This window comes from Halictus rubicundus, chromosome 15 (assembly GCF_050948215.1).
Source record: "Halictus rubicundus isolate RS-2024b chromosome 15, iyHalRubi1_principal, whole genome shotgun sequence".
Classification (NCBI taxonomy): Eukaryota; Metazoa; Arthropoda; class Insecta; order Hymenoptera; family Halictidae; genus Halictus; species Halictus rubicundus.
In genome coordinates this window covers 167,784-175,184 of record NC_135163.1, presented here as the reverse complement: position 1 = coordinate 175,184, position 7,401 = coordinate 167,784, and positions in this window count along the sequence as shown.

Here is a 7,401-nt window from a genome sequence, read left to right as displayed (position 1 = left end):
AGCTAGATATATATAGTATCGATTAATGGCGCGGAGAGGCAAATTTAAATATAAGCTGATATAAGATGTAATCGCGTATTTCATACATACGTATGTTATTTGGGCGCGATAGTTTAGAGTAGGTAAAGAAAGACCGGGAGAGTTCCATAGAGATCCTTGACGAAATTCGAGTCGGCGAGACTAATTGCGGAATTTAGAGAAAGTCACGCAGCCTCTTAGAGTAGCTTCTCTAATTCTACATAAATTAGGGATAGTCGAAGTCCGGAATCAGAGGACAAGAGGTCATAAATTCTCAGTCAAGGACCTCTTGGAACTCCCTCGGACCTCTCTCTTGTTCGGTCCCACATGGCCCCACGTCCCTCGTTTTGGCGGGGCTTCACCCTCATGCGTACCCCACTCCCGTGCGTGCGCTATTAAGATCCATCCACTACCAATCACCATCAAGCAGCAACCGGAAGACGAGTGATCCGACGAATCAACGCCTAGCCAGAAGATCCTAATTTTCCTATTGGCTAAGGAAGCGAGACGAGAAGGAAGAAGCAGGAAAAGGATTTGAAGCTCCAGGATGAGACAGAACTCATTGTAGAACCGAGGGAGTTACATCCCAAAGAACTACCAATAAAATCTTTAACAATTCTCGCCATTTACTCTGTGTACTAAGTTGTGAACCTCCACGAGCAGAGCGCTTCAGCGCTCCACGGGCACTCGAACCCACAACAAAAGTCCCTATTCCACCACACTGCGACGCAACAGTATCATCCAGAACCAGAGAGGATAGGAGAGTGCTCACGCCCGGGGTTTCGGCGTTCCCACTTTCGTGACATCGCCGCTTTAGCATGGCACAGAACCGTGTCGTCTTTCCTGGAACAGAACCGTGTCGTCTTTCCTGGAACAGAACCGTGTCGTCTTTTAGCATGACACAGAACCGTGTCGTCTTTCCTGGAACAGAACCGTGTCGTCTTTCCTGGAACAGAACCGTGTCGTCTTTTAGCATGACACAGAACCGTGTCGTCTTTCCTGGAACAGAACCGTGTCGTCTTTCCTGGAACATAACCGTGTCGTCTTTTAGCATAAAACCGAACGCACATTATTTTTTTAACCAGGATTAGAACGTACAGCTTAATTGTTGTATATGAAATATGTAACTAACATGTAAATCTTGGGTACAAAATCTCTAATTAATATAAATTAAGAATAATATTAATTGTAATGATACGTATTTTATTTCTTTCCAATTTTGTAGTTGCAAACTCTAGTTGTAAAAAATGGAAAACCCGGAAAAATTCGAACAAATACAGATTTCATATCGAAGTTTAAAAGCGACCACCCTGAAAATTAATTTAATAATGAGCTATTGTCATCAACACTATCTTAAATTTTTTCATATATTTAGCTACTGTTATCAATAATTGAAAAAAATTTTCTTTCATGAATAAATATTTTTTCCACCTCAGCACCATAAGATTTTCACTAGATGACTTTAAAAACATATTAGAACTATTTTTAAACAATTTCACTCGAAAACATTCTAGTTTACTCTTTATTTCACCGTTCTACTAATTTTTTATGGGCTGCATTGCAGCTCTGTTTAACACCCCTTAACAACCCAATACCATGGTACCATCCATATTCAAGGAAGAACAATTTTTTGCGACGATCATTGAAAAAACAAAAGTGTTTCCTTCATTTCAGTCCTTTAGTGCGTTGGTGACGTAGCGCCCAGCACACCTACCTGTGTTCTGTGTCACACCTGGAGTTTTATGGTACGCTAACAATCCCTATTGAGTCGCAAGCCAGACCATACAAACGAATGCATCCACAACTTCCAGAGACCTGCCTCCAAAACTAATTAAAGGAAGGCTAGACATGCAGTGTATACTAAACTCCTCAAAAGAGGTGGATTCCAGTCGCTCGTGTCATAAACCGCATTCGATACTTCATCGACAGGGTGATCTTACATATTTCTGTAACAGTTCCTGAACACATTATCATTCATCTGAAACTGCTTTTTACGGTATTACACACGCCACATAATTTTTATTTTCTAATTTTGTCAAAGTAGTATATATAACAGAATCATACAAGTGTCTACAATTACTTGAATTCCAAAATACAGAGCGTTTCTTCCTCTGCGACTGTGAAAAAGGACTTTAAAAGAATGTTTAGATAACAGGTGGGCTGTCCTTCCAAAAGGCACCTGTGGCCGATCGAGATGAAACTTGGTGAGTATGTAAAACTCAACATTCTGAATAACTTTTTCCTGTACATGTAACCGCGGCTCAGCCATAGTTTCGGAGATATTCGCGGAAAACTGCAGCTACTACTACATTGAATTTTGCCTATACGTGTACGTCCGAGACGTGCGTATTGTGTTTCCCCGGTGCTTTTCGGAAGTACAGCCGGAGGTATAATTCAAGTTTGTTGGGGTTAGGCCGTTGAGGGGACGGAATCGACACAATGATCTGTTTATGTTTTTTCCGCTAGAAATGTGATACGCACGCCTCGGACGTGCACGTATAGGAATATCTCCGAAACTATGGCCGAGCCGCGGTTACATGTATAGGAAAAAGTTGTTCAGAATGTTGAGTTTTACATACCCACCAAGTTTCATCTCAATCGGCCATCGGTGCCTTTCGGAATAATATCCAAAAATTGTTTAATACAAAGCGGGATATAATCCGGTGTAAGTTAAGAAGTAATATCATTGATCTTCTAATAAGTAATATCACTGAATAAGTTAAGAAATAATATCATTGATGGAAAAGCAAAAAATCATTTCTTACATAGGAATGCAGATATCGATAGAAATACAGACATAGCAAATATGTTCCAGTGTTCAAATCCTGACGACTAACGCATTTTTAAAAAATTTTATTATGTTTTATCATTGTGTTGTAAGTTTTTATGCTTACAGATTTATTTAAACTCTCCGTTCGCTCACTCGTACTTCTCCGCTCGCCCGCTCGAATATCTCGAATATATCTCTCTTCGCTCGCCCGAGTACCTCTGCCTAAATACGTTTCTGTTACCGATCGTTCTTGTTTGTCTCTCACTCATTCCCTCTCACTCTTTCCTCATCCGACCTATCATTCGCTCCGTTTCAGATACATTCGATCACTCATTCGTCGTTACGCACATTCTCTCTCTTTCTCTCTCACACACAGTCACTACAGTTTCGGCCCTTCCTGACATCTTCGACGACCTCGTCGAAGTTATGAACTCCTTCTAATTGTTTAACGCAATACGAGGTTTTACACAGTCGTTCTGTACATCTTTAGCTGCGTTACTTGCACAGCTGCCTCGTGCTCGCGTGACGACTCGATCCGAATATTCGTGCGCGGATGATACATATTTTAATCGGTCGACTGAGACTACATTCGAGTAAACACGTTGACTTTGCTGTTCGCCTTCGATGTCTCGTACTATATATAATATCTATCTTTGTCTAGGACTTCGGCAATTTCGTATGGGCCGCGATATTTCGGCGCCAGTTTTCGACTTTCTCCCGTTGCGGGAATTTCGCTTCTGACCAGTACGATATCGCCCTTGCTATAAATTTTTGCTTCTTTGCGGTTTTTATCATACTGCCGTTTCATCGCTCCCTCGTTTTCGCGTAACAGCTCTGAAACGTCGCGCTTTTCCTCCTCGGTTCCTAATTCGTCATTTATTTGCCTAATTTCTATCGTTAATGGATTTTCGCGCCATCCGCTGATTTTATAATTGAAAACAATCTCGTGGGGTGTTCGACGTGTGACTCTATGATAGCTACTGTTGATCGCCCACTGCACTTCGTACAGTTTTTCGTCCCAGTCTTCACAGGTTATCGTGCGCGTCGAAGTAGCTAGGCAATTTAGTATCACATTGTTTATCTTTTCTATCTGTCCATTTGCTCGTGGAGTGCCGGTTGCAATTTTAACGTGTTGTACATCATGTTCGCTACAAAATGCGGCAAAACTTTTTGCTGTGAAGGCTGTTCCGCGATCCGTTATAATACGCATGGGCTTTCCGTAATGCGACATAAATTCTATCACGAATCTTATTGTGCTAGCCGCGCCTACATCCTCTACCGCTTTTAGAACTACGTATTTGCTGAATCCACATACCGCCGCTGCTACATACTTCTTATCCCTTTCGGTAGCAGGTAATGGTCCTAGATGGTCTACATGAACGCTTTGAAATGGCCTGTCACCCTTATCCAACGGGTGTAAGAACCCTGGTTTTTCCCGGGCGGCGTTTATAATAAAGGCACGCTATACATCGATTCACGTACTTTGCGACGAATTCACGCATTTTAGGAAAATAATATTCTTGCTTCAGTTTCGCGAGGGTTTTGTCGATACCTAAGTGCGCCAATGATTGGTGCGCTTCCGCTACTATTTCATATTTTAAGTCTGCCGGGACATATAATCGCCATCTTCCCTTCGTTATCTTATATACTCTCGCGTTGTACATTGTAAACTTTGCGTGTGCATTCGTATCACCACTCTCTAACGCATCTCGTACTCGCAGAATTTCCGCATCACTCCTCTGCATCGCCGCTATCCAATCAGTCGTCATGTGTACCCCTAATATCGGAAGTCCTACCACTGTCGTATCCTCGGCTTCTCCGGCCGGATTCCTACTTAACGCGTCCGCTACCTGATTTTGTTTACCCGTATGATACTGTAGCGTGTAATCGAATTCTGAGAGCCGTACGAACCATCTCCCAATCCTGGGATTCAAATCGCGTTTGTCCGCTAACATTTTCAGGCTATTACAGTCGGTTCGGATTACAAAGTGTATACCTATGAGGTACACGCGAAATTTTTCGAGCGCACATACGATCGCCAAAGCCTCGAGTTCGTACGAATGATATTTCGCCTCCTCAGGAGTAGTTTTTCGGCTAAAGTAGCTAACAGGTCGCCATGTATTATCCGACTGTTTTTGTAGTAAAACGCCACCCAACCCGGCCGCACATGCATCAGTGTGCACCTCGGTTTCTGCACCGTGCTGATAGATCGTTAATACCGGTCTAGTAGAAAGCAATTGCTTTATTTCTTCGAACGCTTTCTTTTGTTCCACCCCCCAACTAAACGGTACGTTTTTCTTTAAGAGATCGGTTAAGGGCTTCATTCTCACGGCAAAGTTTTTTATAAACCGGCGAAAATAACTGCTTAACCCGGCGAATCCCCGCACGTCTCTAATATTCTTTGGCTCGGGAAAGTTAATCACGCACTCGATCTTCCGCTTCCCCGGTCGAATCTTTCCCACCGATATGTCAAACCCTAAATATTCTATTTCACGCTTTAGATAATGACACTTTTTCAAATTAATCCGCAACCCGTTCGCGCGCAAAAGATCAAAGACGTGCTACAATCGTTGCAACCCCTCTTCGACGTCTCCACTTGGGATAATAATGTCATCGAGGTAAGCTATTGCTGTATCAAATCGCAGCGATCCTAAAATCGTATTGATAGCCCTCTGAAAAACCGATGGCGCGTTGGTTAACCCGAAAGGCATACGGCGAAATTGGAAATGCCCGTCCGGCGTGACGAACGCGGTTTTCTCTCGTGACGACGGTTCCACCGGAATCTGGTAATAGCCACTGAACAGATCGATTGTACTATAATATCGATAGCCGCGCAACAAATCGATTTGGTCGTCTATACGTGGTAACGGATATTTATCCTTCAATGTAATTTTGTTTAAAGCGCGGTAGTCGATACACATCCGAACGTCTCCATTCCGCTTTTTTACTAATAGTACGGGGCTCGAAAACGGAGATTGACTGTCTTCGATCACGCTCGCGTCCTTTAATTCGTTTGTTAGATCGCTCAATTTTTTCCGTTCGTGATACGATAAACGGTACGGCCGATACACGATTGGTTTATCTATCGTTAGCTCTATTTTCATCGCCGTGCAATTAGCTTCTCCTAATTGTTTAAAATTCTTCGCAAAAATATCGCGGTTCGCGTTCAACATATTTACGAGTTTTTCCGTGTCTTCGCCGAGGACATCCGTATCTATTTCTTGTCTCGTGACTTCGTCGCAATTGACCTCCTGCGCCAACCCTGAATGATTGCCGTCACCCTCCCCCTCTTCGCACGTTTCGCCGCGAGCGACCGTCTCGCCCTCGCGCACAGTGATCGGCGCATCGGTAACATTCAGGACCGGTAGCACCGCTAGTCCTTCACTGTTTGTCGAAACGATGCACCTTGGGATGCTGAGAGTCTGCGCGCGCAGTCCTCCCTCGACGCAAATGTCTTGCGCTGGTAACTGGCTGCGCACTGTCACGTGTCCTAGATAATTTCGTGGAATCACGTACGGTCCTTCTGATACAAGCGTCGTCCGACGCGGAGCCGTGGTTGCTGCTGTTGCCTGGTATGCGTTGTCCAATGAGGGGGCGATGATCAGCTCGCCCGCCCGGCTGAGTATGACAACGCCTTCAGCCTCGGTGTATGGATGCCCAACGAGGAGCGGTATGGTCTGACTACCGCTTGGCACCACGTGTACAGTCACTCGAGTCTCTACGGCATCGATACTAATATTAGCGGTAAATATACCAATCGGACGTACCTGTCCTGCTCCATATCCGACGAAGGGATCCAGTGCCGTCTCATGATACGTGAGCTGCAGTTCGTCAGCAACATCCCGGCGCAATGCTACCACGCTGCTGCCTAAGTCGATGTAGCATTTTACAAGGTGGCCGTTGATGAGAGCGTCCTTATAATATTTCCGGTGCGTGTCCTCCGTGATGTGCAGCACGGCAGGGGGTTGACTGCGCGCCCTTATCCTCGTCGTTTCAGTTGGAGTCGTGGATGTCACCGCCTGATCGCTTCTTCTTCCATCCCGATTCGTCGTGGGGCAGGCACGTGAGACATGGCCTGTGTTTCCACATTTAAAGCAGGTTATAGCTCTCGTTCTATTTGGACATAGTCGTGCTTGATGACCTGGCTGTTTACAAACAAAACAGTTTGTATTACTCGCCGACCTTATTGTCGCGCCATGTGCCTTACGTTGGCTCGCTACGGGGTTCTCACGCATGAACGCAGATCCTGCTTCCAAATCCGGCAATAATTCGCTCGTTCTTTTATAACGGCTCAAAGGACCCAAAAAATCTCTGTATCTTGGATTGTTTAAACCGGCCACGATCCATTCAATGGTTTCGTCATCGGCCATCATCGCGCGGTTGCATCTCGCAAGTTTTTCATAAAAATACTCTATCACGTTTTGGCTGACCGTTTGTTTATAATTTTGTGCTTCTATTCGCGTCTCGACAGCGCTTCTTTTGCAAGGAAAGTCCCGACGTAATACGACCTTCCATTCCGCCCAAGTACGTTCCAGTCGCGGAAGGCTATCTCTCCATTGTTTTGCGACACCCGCGAGCGATGACAGAGCATAATGCCTTACCGCTATATCATC